Source organism: Arachis ipaensis, chromosome B08, assembly GCF_000816755.2.
Source record: "Arachis ipaensis cultivar K30076 chromosome B08, Araip1.1, whole genome shotgun sequence".
Lineage (NCBI taxonomy): Eukaryota > Viridiplantae > Streptophyta > Magnoliopsida > Fabales > Fabaceae > Arachis > Arachis ipaensis.
Genome location: NC_029792.2, coordinates 29,123,686 through 29,143,747, shown reverse-complemented (window position 1 = coordinate 29,143,747; position 20,062 = coordinate 29,123,686). Strand labels below are relative to the sequence as shown.

At 39.5% G+C, this 20,062-nt stretch overlaps 1 long non-coding RNA gene across 3 annotated transcripts in view; it reads left to right on the top strand.

The window, feature by feature from the left end:
- LOC107612244 overlaps nt 1–20,062 on the top strand; it is a 23,331-nt gene that overhangs the window by 493 nt on the left and 2,776 nt on the right. Inside the window, exons 2-4 of one of the 3 annotated variants that reach the window (XR_002352254.1) lie at nt 192–447; nt 558–673; nt 753–848. This is a non-coding gene — a long non-coding RNA (uncharacterized LOC107612244). Of the gene's footprint in view, nt 1–95; nt 448–557; nt 674–752; nt 852–20,062 lie in introns of those variants that run through there. The other 2 variants (XR_001613658.2, XR_002352255.1) reach the window with 2 other exon arrangements.

The window sequence follows — 20,062 nt, the reverse complement described above, 5'->3', positions numbered from 1 at the left end:
TCTATGATTGAGGCAGATGTGAAGTATACACAAATAAATTTGTGGCTCAAAATATCTAGACATATCACCTGTGAAAAGTAGGAGGAATTCGCTAGTGATGGAAGCAGTAACTGATAGAGAAGATAGAGAATGTGTATTTTCGACCTGCAGAAAGTCCTAGCCCTAACCTCGCACACTTTGCCCTTCTTCAGAGATGGTGTCAAGCTTTGGATTGAATAAATTGAAAAAGCTAAATTAGCTTTGGCTAAGGATGAGGCTGAGCTTTCAAAATTGAAAAAAGAAGAAAGCACACTTAAAGATATTGTGCAACAGCTAAGCGGTATCCTTTTTCTTTCATGCTGCTCATGACTGACTCTGAACTTGAATGTAATGAAAAACGGCTGCCAGATGCACCAGACAGGACACCGGCTGCCAATATTGAAGGTGGCTGAAGCATTGCATTTTTAGGTACTTCTTTTCTTTGTTATTTGTTGTTCTTTCTACTTTTAAATGATCCCGCTATACATTAAGCTTCTCAATAACTAAGCAGAATATTATTTTGATGGGCACCGGCATAGGCACTGTCTAAGTCTCTAAGACATTAACTGTAGATGAACTGCTTTATTTAAAGGAGGAGTTTACACTTTTGGAGCCAAACAAAAATGTAACCATTAGTCTAGAAAACATCAAAGCGGTTAGTTTTGTTTCAAATTCTTTTTATATACTTGGTTAAGATGATGGTGTTTGCCATCTCACAAATTTGACATGGTCAGGCCTCGATGAAAAATGCAACAAATGCTATGGAGTCACGCATTCTTGACTTTTTTGGATCAGTAAGTTCTATGATTTAACTATACCAATGCTTCCATACATTATATAAATAGCATTTGTACCAATAGTGCTCATTGATTAAAATGAATTTGGGTTACAGCTTAATGCATTGCAATATAGAAAGATGGATTTTGATGAGTTTCGTGCAGCTACACTCAGTGTTCATCAACTTGAAGCACTTGATAGGTGGGAGCAACATGCACGGTGTTCCTATAAGCATTTTGAAAAGGACGGAAACAACTCTATAATTATTGAGGAACTAGCTTTGGTATACTTAATTTGACCATGGTCATATCTTATGCATACATAACTTTATACAAATAATGTGAACATGCTGATAATTTTACAAGTCATAATATTTACTGTATCCAAAATATTTTATGGGGCAGTGGTTTTGTATTTTGAATATGCTTTGTAAGTTTATACCTGTTATGAATTGTGATCTATTCCTTTATGCATGTAAAATGATAGATTTTTCAATCAGTGGGCTTGGTAGTGGACATGTATATAGTGATAAAGTATAAAGTAAGGAATTGAAATTAATTTTTGTTAATGTTTCTATTTAGTCTATTTGATATATTTCATGAACATAAATTGGTGAATTAATTTGAATTCTGAATTCTGCAGGAGTATGCATAAAGTATAATAGATCAAGTAGCTAAATCAAGAGTATAGTAGTCAAATAAACATTTTACCTAGCACACTAATTACTTTGTGTTTTAATGTGTTTGAATTAAGAAATAATAGGTTCAAAGCAATATTTTCTTATTGAAATTGTCCATGATTCTTTTAAAAGAAGAGGTTAATTTAGTAATTTATCTCTCTGGTGGGTTCCAAGCTAGATAGTTTTGATGGAATTATTGATGTTCTTAATGTTTAGTAATTTTAATCAAGGAGTATTAAAATTCTGTACAATTTTGGAACACCAAATCACGTGCCCTCTTACACCCTCTTTCCCCACAAATTTAGGATGGCTTAAAAGACAATCTAAGTTTGTTTTTAAACTTGTCGAACAACATAGATTATAATAATTTAGTTAGAATATCAACTATCTGTTTAGTGGAGGGTATGTGAGTGATAGCTACAAATCAAATCAAACTTTATCTCACAAAATACAAATCAAACTCAAAGTGTTTGGTTCTCTCGAAAAGAATAAGATTATATGCTAGAAGGATAGTTGACATGTTATTACAACAGACTGAAGGTGGTGTTTGACACGACTGTCTTAACTCACTTAGTAAAATTTGTATCTAAATCAATTTAGCAAAAACAGATACGAGTGTTCAAAATTCAGCTTCAATTGAGCTCCTGTTAATAGTAGTTTGTTTGCTACACTTCTAAGTTAATAAGTTTGAGCCATGACATACACAAAAACTTGACACGAATTTTTTATCATCTAAATTGACAGTCTAATCTAAATTTGCAAAGACAGATAATCTCAAATAGAAGAGTTATAAAACTGAAGTGTGACATTAATTGTACTTGTTTGGCATCTTAAAATACCTTTTTTGCTGCCATCTAATGTTCTGTACTTTAATTTTTCATCGAAGGTCCATGTTTTTTTTTTGTTGGAAATTGAGATTATGATTAGGTTAAGTTTAAATAGCTAAGCAAGTGGGATGATGTAGCTCAAGATATTATTCCTCAATTTTACTATTAACACAACTTAACCTCTAATATAATATTACCATGTAAAAAACTAATATACAATCATCTTAATTATATATTTGAATAACATTACATAATTCTAAAAGTATTATTGAAAGAGATGAGAATAAACTAGAATTTGCTAAGTTAGTTAATCTAACAGATTCTCATTCCAAGCAATAACAGACTTCATCAAAGTAAGAAAATTGTTATTTCAGCTAGTGTATAAATAGCAGTGATTCTAAATAATATAATACACTAATACACAGATGAAATTACACTTTTATTGATAATACACACACACATTTTCTTTGCGTTAAGGTAAGAAAGCTCTCTCCCTTTGGAATTTTCCAATTTCATGAAACCCTAGTGTTCACACCCTGGGTCGAGCTATCCGACCTGGGATGATTGGCGACAAAGCGACCAACCTCTTCAGGTCTGGCTACCCGACCTCTTCTCAAAGAGGTCGGCCAAATCGACAGGAAAGCCCAATAAAGGGCCCAAATAGAGGAACACGACCCAAATCCACAGGCAGTCCGAACGTACAGAGATAAGGGCGATTCCCTTGAAGATAAGCTGACCTCACCCAAAGATAAGATAAGATAAGATAAGATAACTAACTTATCTAAAAAGGTCACTCCACACCATTATAAATACACTGGAGCACCCAGGTATAGCTCATACTCTGATTCTACTAAAAACCTGTTTAATACCCATGCTAACTTAAGCATCGGAGTCTCTTGCAGGTACCCCACCCTCCGGTGACCAAGGATCAGAGGTACAGTCAGTCCAACAAGTCGGACACAACAGCTCCGGCCGCAACCAGCCAGCCGGACACGTCATCTCTGACCAGTACAGAAGATCTCATCCGAGACAGACCTACAGTTTCAGGTAACCCTCGGAACATTGGCACCGTTGCCGGGGAACCTGGAAGTCATCCCATCACCATGGCAGACGACCATGACAACAACCACGATTCGGATCTAGAGGATAGAACGCCGCACAAAAATACGGATACCACACCAAAGGATACGCCAGAATCTAACGGAGACAAAAACTCATCACATCCGGGAGTAATAGAAGCACTTCAAGATCGCCTAAAGCAACTCGAAAAAGAAAGCCAGTACCAGCAAGAAGTTGGCAAGGATCTACAAAGAGAGGTAAGGCGACGTCAAGAATTAGAAGATAAACTCCTACAACTTGAAGCCGGTCTCAAAGCAAAGGCTACCCGGACCACCCCCCTGAGGACAACTCTCGCAAGGATCAAGATCCATTCACTAGGGAAATCATGAAGACTAAATCCCTAAAGACTTCAAACTTCCGGATATGACTTTGTATGATGGCACCACAGATCCCAACCATCATCTCAGCAACTTCAGAAGCAGAATGTACCTCACCAACGCTCCAGATGCTGTCCGTTGCAAAGCTTTTCCAACGACTCTCACAAAGACAGCAATCAGATGGTTCGACAACCTACCTCCGAAGTCCGTCTCAAACTTCGACGACCTGGCCAAAAAGTTCCTGGCCAGATTCTCCATCTAAAAAGACAAGGCCAAGCACGCTCCTAGTTTACTGGGTATCAAGCAAGGAGATCGGGAAAGTCTTCGCAACTACATGGAAAGATTCAACAAAACATGCCTAGACATACAAAGCTTGCCAACAGAGGCTGCCGTCATGGGCCTCATCAACGGCCTACGAGAGGGAAGAGAAGTACATCAACATGGAAGAAAATTCCCGACTTGGAGAAGCCTTGAAATCCGGTTTCACCTACCGAGATAAAGAATCCAAGAAGAAGGAAGATCGAACGGGCGAAAAAATAAAAAAGTATCATAATTACACCCCTCTTCGGGTGTCCCTTGTGGATATTTACAAAGAAGTCTGTAACACAGAAAAGATACCCCCAGCTCGACCACTTAAAGGCAAAAGAGGAAGAGGAAATCGGAACGAATACTGTGAATATCATCGGGTCCGAGGGCATTCCACCAACGAATACTTCGACTTAAAAAACATCATATAAAAATTAGTAAGAGAAGGAAAACTAAATAGGTATCTGGCCACCCGAGATGATGAGCAAAGGAAAAGACGAAGAGATGAAGATGTCGGACGAGCTGAGCGATCACCTCGTACGCCAGAAAGACATGTCCATATGATACATGGAGGATTCGCAGGAGGTGGAATCTCCAAATCATCCCGTAAAAGATACCTCAAAGAAGTATATCATGTCGAAGGAAAGGAGGAAGCACCCGACATCCCTGCGATCACGTTCACCAAAGAAGACGCATCCAGTATCATCTCAGGACACGACGATCCCATGGTCATCACCATCATACTAGCAAACGCCAATCTCCACCGCACATTAATAGACCAAGGGAGTTCTGCCGACATCTTATTCAAAACAGCCTTCAACAAGCTCGGCTTAGAAGAAAAGGAGCTTAGAGCATACCCGAACAGCCTGTTCGGACTGGGGGATACCCCAGTACCACCACTGGGATACGTGTCACTACATACAACCTTCGGAAAAGGGAACCAATTCAGAACACTCAAGATAGACTACATTGTGGTCGACGTGAGTTCAGCCTACAATGCCCTAATAGGTCGGACAACACTAAATCAACTCGGCGCAATAGTCTCGACTCCACATCTATGCATGAAATTCCCAACCACAGAAGGGATAGCCACAATAAAAGCAGATCAAAAGATGGCACACCGCTGTTATAACAAAAGTCTAAACCTCAGAGGCAGAGGAGAAGAATTCTATACAATTGAGCTTGGTGAAGTTCAGAGACGAGAAGAACTCCGTCCACAGCCCGAAGGTGAAATAGAGAAAGTTCAGATCGGAGACACCTCGGACAAAACGACTAATATTGGCACGATCCTGAAAGGAGATGCAAAGGAATTACTAGTACAGTTCTTGCAAGATAATGTCGATCTCTTTGCATGGAAAGCTGCAGACATGCCAGGCATAGACCCCAAGCTAATGTGTCACAAGTTGGCGGTCTATCCAGGATCTCGGCCGGTACAGCAAAGACGAAGAAAACTTAGGCCAGAGCGATCCCAAGCTGTGGAAGAACAGGTACAAGCACTACTGGAGGCAGGATTCAAAAGAGAAGTCAAGTGCCCACTATGGCTAGCTAACGTCGTCTTGGTGAAAAAATCAAATGGGAAGTAGCGAATGTGCACCGACTACACCGACCTCAACAAAGCCTGCCCAAAAGATCCTTACCCACTCCCAAGTATCGACGCTCTGGTAGATGCTTCCTCCGGATATAGATACCTCTCGTTTATGGATGCAAATTCCGGATACAACCAAATCCCCATGTATCCACCAGATGAAGAAAAGACCTCGTTTTTGACGCCAAAAGCAAATTACTGCTACATGGTGATGCCTTTCGGTCTCAAGAATGCGGGAGCTACTTATCAAAGGCTAATGAATAAAGTCTTCTCAGATCACATCAGAAAAATCATGAAAGTCTATGTGGATGACATGTTGATAAAGACACAAAGCGAAGAGACATTATTGTCCGACCTAGCTCAGGTGTTCGACACTATAAGGAAGCACGACATGCGACTCAATCATGCAAAATGTACCTTTGCAGTAGAAGCGGGCAAATTCTTAGGTTTCATGCTCACACAAAGAGGAATTGAAGTGAATCCAGACAAATGCCAGGCCATACTCAACATGAAGAGCCCAACTTGTGTCAGAGAGGTACAACAACTCAACGGGAGATTGGCAGCCTTATCCAGATTCTTAGCGGGATCAGCGATAAGATCTCTCCCCTTCTACACTACTTTAAGGAAAGGAAAAAATTTCGAATGGACAAAGGAATGCGAGCAAGCCTTCCAGGATTTCAAAAACTTCATAGGACAACCACCTATTCTAACTCGACCACGAAAGGAAGAACCACTCATATTGTATCTTGCGGTAGGAAGTCGGGCAGTAGCCTCAGCACTGGTTCGGGAGGACGACAAAGGGCAACAACCTGTATACTTCATTAGTAAAGTGCTGCAGGGGTCCGAGCTAAACTACCAAAAAATAGAAAAGTTTGCCTATACTCTCATACTGACATCTCGACGACTTCCCCGTACTTTCAGGCTCACACCATTATGGTTCGAACCGACCAGCCCATAAATGGGATATTGCAGAAAACAGATCTAGCAGGCAGAATTTTACAATGGGCAGTCGAATTATCCGAGTTTGACCTCCAATATGAAGCTCGGACAACCATCAAATCACAGTACTTAGCTGACTTCATTGCAGAATTCACAGATACCCTGGAAACCCCCACAAAATGGAATCTCTACGTGGACGGTTCCTCAAATAAGATCGGAAGCAGCGCAGGTGTGATAATAGAAAGCAACCAAGGAACCCAAGTTGAGCTTTCCCTCAAATTTGGGTTCCCCGCCTCGAATAACCAGGCGGAATATGAAGCGTTACTAGCTGGTTTGAAGCTGGCTAAGGAGGTTGGAGCTCAAAAACTCAACATCTTCAGCGATTCACAAGTAATCACCTCGCAAATAAAAGGGAGCTACCAAGCCAAAGATCCCACCATGAAAAAATATTTGGATAAAACCAAGGAACGGCTCAGACAACTCGGGGAATATAAGATCTCCCACATACCCTGCGAATAAAATGCCCGAGCTGATGCACTCTCGAAACTAGCCAGCACCAAACCAGGGGGCAACAATAGAAGCCTCATCCAGGAAATGCTGCAGAATCCATCAATCTCGAAAGAGGAAAAAGTCCTAGCCATAACAAGTCAGGATCAAGGATGGATGACCCCCATAATTAATTACCTCAAAACAGAAACACTCTCCACAAATGAGAAGGTGGCAAAGAGGTTAAAACGGGAGGCTCAGTACTACACTATCATAAACAACACCCTATACAAGAGAGGGATCTCGCTACCGTTGTTAAAATGTGTGCTGACCTCCAACACAAGGGAAGTCTTAGAGGAAGTACACAGTGGCATTTGTGGTAATCATCTCGGAGCACAAGCTCTCACCAAAAAGGTACTTCGAGCGGGATTTTACTGGTCAACTCTACAAAAAGAAGCTACAGAGTTTGTAAAGACATGTTCCCCATGCCAGAAACATGCCAACTTCCACATTGCCCCGCCAGAAGAACTCATCAGCGTAACTTCACCTTGGCCATTTGCAAAATGGGGACTCGACCTTCTCGAACCCTTTCCCTAGGGATCGGGACAAGTCAAATTTCTCATAGTTGGGATAGACTATTTCACAAAGTGGATCGAGGCAGAGCCCCTAGCCAACGCCACTGCTCAAAGAAGCCGGAAATTTCTATATAGGAATATTGTCACGAGGTTCGAGGTTCCACACTCCATCACCACGGACAATGGCACTCAATTCACAGATGCAGGTTTCAGGAAATTAGCAGCCGACTTGAACATAAAACACCAGTTCACCTCCGTCGAACATCCTCAAGCCAATGGACAGGCTGAAGCTGCCAACAAAGTCATATTGGCTGGGCTAAAACGGAGACTACAAGAAGCAAAGGGAGCTTGGGCCGAAGAACTCCCACAAGTCCTATGGGCATATCGAACAACGCCACATTCTACCACAAACGAATCATCATTTCGATTAGCGTACGGAGTGGAGGCAATGATCCCAGTAGAGGTCGAGGAAGGGTCCCTAGAGTGGTCCACTACAATGAACAAGCCAACTCTCAACTTCAAAATGAAGAGCTCGACCTACTTCTAGAAATCCAAGAAAGAGCTCGGATCAGAGAAGAAGCGCTAAAACGCCGAATGGCTTCGAGATATAATCAAAGGGTAGTGCCAAAAAGTTTCGCTGAGAATGATCTCATTCTAATCCGAAATGATATTGGAACAACTCGACCCGGAGAAGGAAAGCTGGCAGCAAACTGGAAAGGACCCTACCGAGTTACAGAAGTACTTGGAAAGGGCTACTACAGACTGTCCAAACTCGACGGACGAGAGCTCCCCAGGTCATGGCACGCTTGCAACCTAAGAAGGTATTATAGCTAGAGAAGGTAACAGATCTTGGATGCACTCTTTTTCCTGAAAAGGTTTTTTAATGAGGCACCAAGTTGAGATCCAGAAATTACCCGACTTAAAGGGATGAAAAACTCCTGCATGTATATATTTGCACTTGCCTTTGAATATAATATAATTTTAGATATTCTACAAATTCTCAAGACGCATTAATCTGAAGCATTCATCGTCCGATTATAAAGCAACAGATCGGCAGAAAGTGAAAAACAGATTCACTGCACGATCATGATGGAAGACCGATAAAGATGAAAATGCGATTCATCTAAAGGTCGACCAAACAAAGACAGAAACCACCTTCTACAAATCGGCAAAGATGAACACAGAATAATGTAAGAAGTTATCGAAAGTGATCCGAAAAAGAACCTGACGAGGTCTTATGGATTGCTAAATAATAACTTAAAGACTGGCCGACGTTGAGAAGTCGGACCAAGTCAACCCAAGTTATCAGCAAATCCCTGGAAAGAGGTCTGGCCAACCCTATAAAAGAGGAATTGCTATAACTTAGAAGAGATCGACCTAACGAAGTCAGTCTCCTACAAACAAGTTATAAAAGTAATCCCTGAAAGAGACCTAACAAATGTCCAAGAAAGAGGATTACGAAATAACTTAAAAGAGATCGACCTAACGAAGTCGGTCCCCTACAAACAAGTTATAAAAGTAATCCCTGAAAGAGACCTGACAAAGGTCCAAGAAAGAGGATTACAAAAATAACTTAGAAGAGATCGACATAAAGAAGTCGGTCTCCTACAATGAACAAGTTATAAAAGTAATCCCTGAAAGAGACTTAACAAAGGTCCAAGAAAGAGGATTACAAAATAACTTAGAAGAGATCGACATAAAGAAGTCGGTCTCCTACAATAAACAAGTTATAAAAGTAATCCCTGAAAGAGACCTAACAAAGGTCCAAGAAAGAGTATTACAAAATAACTTAGAAGAGATCGACATAAAGAAGTCGGTCTCCTACAACGAACAAGTTACAAAAGTAATCCCTGAAAGAGACCTGACAAAGGTCCAAGAAAGAGGATTACAAAAATAACTTAGAAGAGATCAACATAAAGAAGTCGGTCTCCTACAACGAACAAGTTATAAAAGTAATCCCTGAAAGAGACCTGACAAAGGTCCAAAAAAGAGGATTATAGAAATAACTTAGAAGAGGAAAACATAAAGAGGTCGACCTCCCACAAACAAGTTATAAAAGTAGTCCCGAAAAGAGACCTAGCAAAGGTCCAAAACAGAGGACTACAAAAGTAACTGGAAAGAGGACCAACGCAAAGAAATCGGTTATGGATCGCTAGAAATATGAGCAAGAGCAAAAAAACCAAGAAACAAGTTGGAACCTCCCATCCACGACCTCAAAGGATCCAACCCACAAGCAATAAGTGCAAAGCAAACGAAGGCTCCGACATTTTCAAAAAGTGCTAAGATAAGCGCAAACAAGCAGGATATAAAATACAATATTATAAAGCTTCAGGGTCAGGCCCAAAAGCTTGAAAGCTACTTGTTATTTTTCAAAGTAAAGTTGCCAAACCAGCAACCAAAAGGAATATCAACAGTCAGCAAAATATTCAAACTACAAAAAAGGAGTTTAAAAGCCCACAAGCTGGGCCGACTACACGAATATCTAAAGAGAAATTAGCAAAGATCGGGAGCCTTCCTGGCAGCATCAGTACGGGGAGAAGGAGGCCGAGTCTGAATAGGCACAGCATCCACGGTTCCATCATCCCGGTTCAGAATTTGGCAATCTGGGTCAGATACAACTGGAGGAACTGAAGAGGTTGACACTTTGGCAGAAGACACAGGGGGAGGTTCAACATCATCATCATCCTGGTCATCAGGGACAATCTTACCATCCCTCACAACATTATCCAGGCTAAAAAGAGTAAGGTTGGCCTCGGGAGCAATAATCCAAACCTGCTCCCTCAAGCTCTCATAGGCAGCAGTTACGCTGCCAACAAGATGACCTTGGAGCTCGGAGTAATCAGCTCGCGCATTCTCCAACTCCTCCCTCAGGCGCACCACCTCCCGATAAGATGTCACATAACTGTCCTTATGCCTCAATGCCGTGTCCTCGGCCAACCGCACAGAAGCCGCCAGAGCAAGGGAACTCGCCTTTTCGTTCTCCAGATCCTTCTCCAACTTGGCTACCTTTACCTCAAGCTCTTCCTTCAAGCCCTTCACTCGGTCGAATTCCTGTTTAGCCTCCTCCATAAATTCCTTGGTGGCATGAAGAGAAAGATTCTGAGCAGTTCGGTACAGGGCAGCCCCCATATATGCCATTTTAACACTGTTTCGGGTCATAAAATCCAGATGGCGAAGGATCGACACATCATCCATGGGGAGGGTACCGTAGGGTCCGATTTGCTGATCTACGAATTCGATTGCATTAAAATCAGGGGCGTCAAGGTTAAAGGCCTCAATGGTTTTCTGTTTCTTGTTGGGAGGAGCACCAGAAGCAATGGCAAAAGTCTGTGGAGGATCAGTCAGACAAACTCGAGGAGTGGGGATCACCTTCCTTGGCCCAGGTGAACTTGGCACGGGCGGCTTCACAGGAACTTGAGAAGATCTCTCCAGCCGCCTTGGCCGAGATGTTTTGAGCAGCAGCAGCCTTCTTCGCCTTCTTATAGGCCTTCATAGAATCGTTATTTTTTGACATCTCTGAAAATACAGAATCAACCGTAAATGACGAGTTACAACATAGGAGAAGAAAAGCTCAGAAACAAGTATAAAAACAAGTCAGACGGTACCCAAAGCAGTTCGAACCAAAGATGGATCACTCAAGAATCTTTTTATGTCCAGATGGGGTGGTTTCCCCCACAAATCTTCAACAACTACAAAAGCCCGCTCAACCTCATTAAGTATCTCCCATGTATAACGTGGCACTCTCACATTCTTTTTCCACTCTAGAGGAAAAGCAGGCTCGTCATTCTCATCAAGAAAAAAGGGCCGGACCCCCTCAACAGCACGGATTCCGAAGAAATAATTCTTAAAATCTTTAAAGGACTCATCATACATGGCAAAAACTTTATGCCCCTGGGCCGATCTAAAAGAAACCCAGGAAGCTTTCTTTTTGGAAGAACTTCTGAGCATGGCCGAGACAAAAAGATAGAGGAAAAGAGTTTCAGAAGGTGTTACACCTAACTCTTGGCAAAGCAGTTGAAATATTTTGATAAAACCCCAGGAATTCGGATGAAGTTGGGATGGAGCAATATTACATAACCACAACAAGTCGGTCTCGAAAGCAGTAAAAGGAAAAGTAACATCCAACTGGCTGAAGAAATATTCATAAGTGTAGAAGAAGGGACGCTCCCCCTCGACGAAAGTAGGAAAACAAGCCCTCTCATCAGAGTCAGGAGCTACAAGCTCATAATCCCTCTCCCGAGCACTGCTACCACAAATCCTATGACGTTTCCTCAGCTCTACACAAAATTCAGCATCCACGACAGAGACACACATTAAGACAAGGGAGTCCAGCCAATCGGACATCCCCTCGGAAACTTTAGAAGACACCTCTACAACGTTATTGCGAGAAGACATGAGGCCAACTAATCCTACAATAAGAAAAGAAAATTGGATTACTAAAAAACATCTCGGACGAGGGGTAAAACAACTCGACAGACGAACAAACAAGAAAAGGAAAACCCCAAGACGCACACCAAGGTCCTGGGGCATCCTTTAGAGGCAGTAACAAAGCAAGGTTTCAGAAAAAAGCTACAGCTTACGTCCTGACATTTCTCAAACAAGAAAAGAAGATCTCAATTAGCAAACATTTCAAAGAAGAAAAACACAAAGTCATCAAAACCACTATCTTCCTACAGTCTATCAGCAAGGAGCATTGTCAACATCAAAAATGCCAAGCAGAAAATAATCAAAGACACAACCTTTTTCAGAATCAAGCAGAAAATCATCAAAGACACAACCTTTTTCAGAATCAAGCAAAAACCATCATCGAAGGCACAAGCAGAAATGGTGATAACATGCAAAGGCCCTAAAAGCATCAAGCAACAGGAAAAGCGAAAAAGCTCATGCAAAAGACAAAGAAACTCCAGATTACACAGCGATCAGGCACAGCAAAAGGCAGAAAGATCCAAACTTTCTCCAAGCAAAATCAAAACTTTCTCAAAATAGACACAAAAAGTGACGTAGAAAAAGAAAGGAAGAAGAACTAAACCTGGGAAAATAGGAGAAAGCTGCAAAGGAAAGCAGAAAAGCGGAAGCGACAGGCGAAAGAGCCACCCCTCGAACTCTAAGCAAGAAACAGAAAGCGAGAGAGTAAAGGGAGAAGTTACGAAGAAGAGCGAAGAAGAGAAACCGTTTTTGATTGTAAAATTCAAAATAAAAAGCTAAGGGAAAACGGGGCAATTAATACCAATTAATGAAGGTATTAAACCCTCGCACGTTTTCAAGAACAAGGCGCTGGTATAAAAGCGTGCGCTTTTAGAGGAAAACGTTCTACATTCAAAAGATTCTACAAAAGGAAGAAATCGACAAAATGCTTGAACTCGGTTTCACTAAAGAAGGACCGAAGTCAAAAGACTCGACCTCAAAAAAGAAGACCGAGCTCAAGGAGGGGCACTGTTCACACCCTGGGTCGAGCTATCCGACCTGGGATGATTGGCGACAAAGCGACCGATCTCTTCAGGTCAGGCTACCCGACCTCTTCTCAAAGAGGTCGGCCAAATCGACAGGAAAGCTCAATAAAGGGCCCAAATAGAGGAACACGACCCAAATCCACAGGCAGTCTGAACCTACAAAGATAAGGGCAGTTCCCTTGAAGATAAGCTGACCTCACCCAAAGATAAGATAATATAAGATAAGATAACTAACTTATCTTATCTAAAAAGGTCACTCCACACCATTATAAATACACTGGAGCACCCAGGTATAACTCATACTCTGATTCTACTAAAAACCTGTTTAATACCCATGCTAACTTAAGCATCGGAGTCTCTTGCAGGTACCCCCACCCTCCGGTGACTAAGGATCAGAGGTGCAGTCAGTCCAACAAGTCGGACACAACAGCTCCGGCCACAACCAGCCAGCCGAACACGTCATCTCCGACCAGTACAGAAGATCTCATCCGAGATCGACCTACAGTTTCAGGTAACCCTCGGAACACCTAGGTTGAGGAAATTGTAATTTTTGTGGTAAATAGCTTGATTGTTGAGTTGATCATTGCGGGTTGGTGCCTTGTTGATTGATAGAAGCTTGTATTGGCTTGTATTAGTGCGGAATTGATTCGAGGGTCACTTTGATAATATTTTGGTGGAGGTTAGAATTACTGGAGAAAGGATTCAAAGGTTTGGAACCGCCATCATTAATGTACGGGTCTTAATTTCGGATAGGCTCCATGTAACACTATGTGAAAATCTAAGTTAATTGCCCTATGAAAGAATTAAATAGATTGATGTATGTTGATAATGGGTTATGTGTTAGTGTGATTTTGTGAATTAAATGTTTAATGTGAAAAATGTGATTGTTTGAATGGAAATGAATATAAGATTGTGGTTTTGCTTGTTATAATAATAATTGATATGGATATTGGGCTAGAGGCCGTGATGGAGTGAGGAGGCCCCATGTGGTAAGTGGAGGTAAGTGGTAGAGTGATTATGTTGCAATTGATGCAATAATGATAATTGATTGAGTTGGTTGTGATATATTGTTGCATGAGTATGTGTGTTAAAGGTTGGATTGAATTGATGAGGATTACTTGATTGAAAATTGATCTATTAGGTATTGAATGATTGTGGATTCATGAATGAGGATTAGAATGTTTGAAAATGGCATTGGTATGGTCTTGGTTTGAATTGAATTGAGATTTTGGTGAAATTGAGTAAAGGTTTAAAATTGGTAAAAACAGAATTTTGACCAATTTTAACGGGGCATAACTTGGCACTCGAAGTTCGAAATTGAATGAAAGTTGTCTTAAATTAAATTTGATGAAAATACCTTTAAAACCATCTAAAAAATTACGAAAAATAGATAAGTGCACAAAAAGTTATAGAGGTTTGATGTTTATGGTTAAAAATTGAATTCTGCAGAAGTTGCAGAAAATTGAGGTCATGCGTACGCATGAGGGGTGTTACAAAATTGAAAGAGTTTTGTGCGCATACCATGCGTATGCACAAGAACAAAGTCATGTGTACGCACAACCCATGCGTACGCACAACTTGCATTCTAGAAATGAATCTTTTTCGTGCGAGCTCCGCGCGTTCGCGTAAAAAGGGGCTCGTGCATACTCACGAGGCATGCATATGTATGATTGTCCTATTTTTCAAGAAATATTATTTTTAACTATTTTTGCCTATGCAGCCTACTTTTTCACCGCTATAACCCCCTGTTTAAGGTCCGAAAACTAGATTTTAGACTCTGGAATGAGTGAGAGTATATGGAAGGCATTAAATTGAATTATTCTCAGATAAATGTTTAGTTAAACTGGATGACATAGTTGCGGGGATGATGGTTTGTCCCACCCGCGGTGAGGACGGTGGTATTATGCTGCTCATGAGATTATGATTGAAGTGTGACAGACACTATATCCTAAGAGTGCTGCTCTAAATAACAGATGTGGTTATGTGGAAATATGAGTTAGGATTATGATTCTGAGGGAATTGAATTGGCTTGAGGCTTAGATAAAAGAGCGAGGGATTATGTGAGGTTTAGGATGAAAGCTGAGATTAAAAAGTGTGACGAGCACTATATCATAAGAGTGTGGTGGGCACTATATCCCGGAATGAATAAGTGAGTTGAGGTTGAGGATTCCTCTCTTGCTGCGACAGACAAGTTGAAAAGACATTATGATTGACGTTGTGAGGATGGTGGTTGATCCCGCTCACGGATAGACAAGCTGAGGTTGAGGATTCTCACTCTTGTCATATCGGAGAGTTAGATAGAAGGTTGAAGATTCTCTTCAATTCAATTATGTATTATTAATTCGATTTTTGGTTATGATTAATATTATGTTTGATTGGAATGAGATTTGGATTAATGTGGTGAGGACGGTGGCTTTCTCCCGCTCATGAATAGGCAAGTTGAGATTGATGATTCTCTATCTTGCTGTGATAAACAAGTGGAGGTTGAGGATTTCCTCTCTTGTTGCAGTGGGCAACCAGGGTTGAGGATTCTCTCTCTTGTTACATCGGGAAATTGAATGGAGAAGGTTGACAAATTTCCTTCGACTCAATTTCTGGCTGTGGTATAAACGAGTTAGGTTGTGGATTCTCTATCGTTACATCACAGTCTCTCTCTGATTGGAAGGTTGAGAATTCACTTCTAGAAGGTTGATGATTCCCTTCCTGTTGAGACACAATGTCTGAGTTAGCTACCGGATGTGTCAGATTCTGGCAGTTTAACCGACACATGAGCTCATAGCCAGTAGGACAGGCATGCATCATTTGCATTTGTGTGTATTGTTTGAGTGCGCATCTTGTTTTTTGCTTGCCTTGTTGAATACTTGTATCTATATGCTATTTGACCAAATTTCTTTATCTGTTCTCTCTATTTGTGTATTCTTTGTATTGTCTGTATGTGTTTGAACAAGTGAGAGATCCCTTATGCTGGCAGTGGTGACGCTGAGGGTTGTTATTGATGCAATGTGTTGATAAGAATTGATGATGGGAATGAGTTTGATTGATATTTGAGTTTCCTGAATAGACGCAAGGATTGTAGCTTTGTCCCACTTGCTCTGGATTGATATTTGGGTATCTTGGATAGATGCAAGGCTTGTGGTTTGTCCCACTTGCTCCGGGTTGAGATTGGAACTTCTTTGGTAGATGCAAGGGTTGTGGTTTGTCCCACTTGCTCCGAATTGAGACTAAACATTAAGAATAAATCAATACCATTGAGACTGAGTTTTGATATAGAATTTTGGACAGTTGTGATATATAGAGAGAGGATGACTGATATTATGATTGATGAATTGTACTGAGTAGAGTTGAGAATCTAAAATCTCCAATCTAGTTGAGATTTAGTTTGATTGCCCTATTTGGATTTAGAAAGGAGCCTAGGCTTGAACCTTGAATGGTTGGAGTTTAGGATTGCCTAGCGGATTCATATGTCTCTATTTGGAATTATTACCCTACTAGGAACCTTCGAGTTCTCATACGTTGTCGGATTATGTTTTTCAGATGCAGGACATGGCATACTTCATTGAGCATGCCGGACTCTCTATGGAAAGTATAGACTCCTTTACATTTTGTACTTTGTATTTATTATATTTACATTCTCCACTTTCGAATATATACATGTATATCCCTCTTAGAGGTTGATTTATGGAGAAATAGGTAGGTTGTATTTTGTATACTTCTGGATTATATTATACTTTCTAGCTGGCCTTGTCTTTGCAGGTATCTGATAACATTTATAAAGTATTTTTTTTTCGGATTTTTACTACAAATCTGCTCTATAAACTAAAGTTTTATAGTTAAAACTTTGAAGTAGCAGTGAGAACTGTTAATACGCTGGTCAGCCCAGATCGTAGTCCCAGTTGTAAGACCTAATTAAGGCAGTGAATCTGTTGGTTAACGAGGGTGGTCCTGTAACTCACAAAGTTCTAACCATAAAATGGCTAGTTTGCTGAGAACGATGAGTAGTTTAAATCTAGGGAAAAATAATTCTTTAGTAATAAAAACAGATAATGATGAAGCATCCACTTTTGAAACTAAAAATGAATTAGAAATAGCTAAGTTAGAAGAAAGTTTTCATAATTGGAATATACCTATAATAGATAAAGATAAAGTATATAAAAAGAGAAACTTCTGGGAAGGAAGTGTAACACCCTAACTTTTAGCACGTCATGATCATACCAAAAGTAAGGCGTTACGGACCTGATTTCCTTTATTATCTATTTAATATTGAGCCTTTACGTCGATATCGCGTTTCAGTTTATAAGAAAAGACCATAAATTTATTTTTAGTAATTAAAATCACACAATTAATAATAATAATAAATGCTATACAAATGAATTCAATATAAAATTTGAAAACAATACCTATTCCTCTGACTAAAATAAAATCCTAATAAATAAAGGTGAGGGAACCCTATGAAAATAACTTAACTTATAAAGAATTTCAACTATTCGACCGCAACTTTATACTGAGTCTTCGAACCTGTCACTGAAAGGGTGAAAGATTTTGGGGTGAGAACAAACCACACGTTCTTAGTAGAGAATGAAAATGCCGTAAAAGTAATGAATTTAATGAAAATAATTAACTTACTTAGTAAAACTATTTTATTAAACCTTTGGAAATACTTTTATTTCTACTTTAGATAAATAATTACTTTTCTTTAAATTTCTAAACTCAAAACAGATTTTAATCGCAAAATTAGCCATACTAACCGTCTCTCAGTCACATAATCATTTTTCAACCACAACATCTCACCGCAATACATCTGTGAACTAACAGTACAAGTAAGGGATTCAAATCAACATACAAACAAGTCAAACAGCACAATCACAGAGAAGTAATGCAAGAAAACACAACCAAATACAAATGCGCAAACAACATGATGCATGTCTATTCCTAATGCAGGCCATGAGCTCATGTGTCGGTTGCTTACCTGCTCCCGACATTACCCGGGCACAAGTCCCAGATATGGCTTTCCAGATGCATACAATGTGCTTATAAGTCGTACGGCTAGGCCGTATACAGTGTGACTTTAAGTCGTACGGCTAGACCGCATACAGTGTGACTTTCCAAATCAATAAGCGTACATATGGAAAACAGTTCTCAGTGTGTGGGCGTCCCCACTTTATATTTGGCACTAAAGCCCAAACAATGTCACATCTGCTCTCCTGTGGCAGTCATTTCATTAATAATTATATTCCTTTAATCTTTGTTATCTGCTCTCCTGTGGCAGAGATTATTTTAGTTAACATATTATTTAATCTTTATTCTCTGCTCTCCTGTGGCAGAGATTCCTTTAATTATCTTTCTTTCCTTTACTTTTTGTTCTTCTTCTTCTTTTCTTTCTTATCGAACTGAACTCAAAACATAACTTAAAGCAAAATTCCTTCTCAAAGGATTGAGTTTAAAATATTATTTTTTCTTTAAAAATCGGTTTTAAAATAAAACTCTTTTTGTAATAAATCGAAATCAAGTAATGTTCTTAAATTAGATTTTCTTTTAAATAACACTTTAAATAAAATCTTAAAGTTTTATAAAAATTTGGCAGCATTTCCTCTAAAATTCGGGCTTTGCCACCCTTCAAGGGTCCCAACCTAACCACCTTTCAAACCCTTTTTCAAAATATTTCCAAGTAACAAATCATTTTCAATATTCGCATCATTCAAAACATCAAATAGAATCAAATCATTTTCTTCAAAACTAAGCGTCTTTCTATTTCAATAAAATTAGCCCATTTCAAATCTTTTGCTTTTGAAAATAAAAGAAATTCATTTCTTCATTCAGACTTTACAAATTCCTCCGACCATACTCGTTTAACATTTAATACTAACCAAAATCACCTTCTTGCGTATTTTTTCCAGCCCTTCATCAGCACTTATTCACCATCATACTAATACCAAAATCAGTTACCATCCACTTCCATAACCATAAATTTCAGCATCAAACACAGCCTCAATTCAAACCCAATTCTTAAACTCAAATCACATTTCAATTTAACAAGTAACACCAAATTGACCAACACTCAAAATTACAACCAATTCTCAACAATTAGACACACAAAACACGTGTAAATTATTTGTAATTACTCAATAAGCTTTTTGGCATTCTTAAATTAAAAACTTGTAATTTTAAAAACGAAACTCCTACCTCCGTATGAAATCAAAATTAACGATAGCTCCAAAGAAGCTTTCTGATCGAGTTGCTGAAGAAGAAAACGTCAGAAATCATCTGTGCCTCCTAGAACTCCAATTGGCCGAACTCAAGGGGAAGGGAAGCTACGTCACCGTCAGCCTCCACCGAACAAAAGATATGTCAACATGTAGAAAAAGAGGATACGAACACTTTTATCGGATTAAATTTTTTGTTGGAGTTATGAATCTCAAGAAATTGAAGATAGAAGCTCGGTGAGATTTATGGTTTTCTTCATGCAGCTTCGGTCTCTCACTCTCACCCTTGGTGAAAGTAAAAATGGAAGCAAAGGAAGCTGGGTGATGATGATTAAATGTGATATTAGATTAGGTGTCTTAGTTTTTCATATATATATATATATACCCGTGTATATTTCTTTTTTTTTTTTTACCAAAATATGAAAACTCGAATTCGCAACCTCTTAGATGAGTACGGGGAGTTTATACCATTTGAACTATTACTCATTGGCTAAAAATTTGAAAAAATAGAAGACTCAAACCTGCAACACGTGTATATTCCTTCATGCCACGTTCATATATATGCACATATATATACACATATGGTTATTCATATATATGAATGATTATAATTAAACTAATGCAAATAAAATGTGATCCACGGTAAGATATATATATCAAGTTTTCATTTCTTTTCCTTTAGTTTCCTAGTGGCTTCGGCCCAATAGAAACTTAAGTAATAATAATAATAATAATAATAATAATAATAATAATAATAATAATAATAATAATAAAATTAAATTTT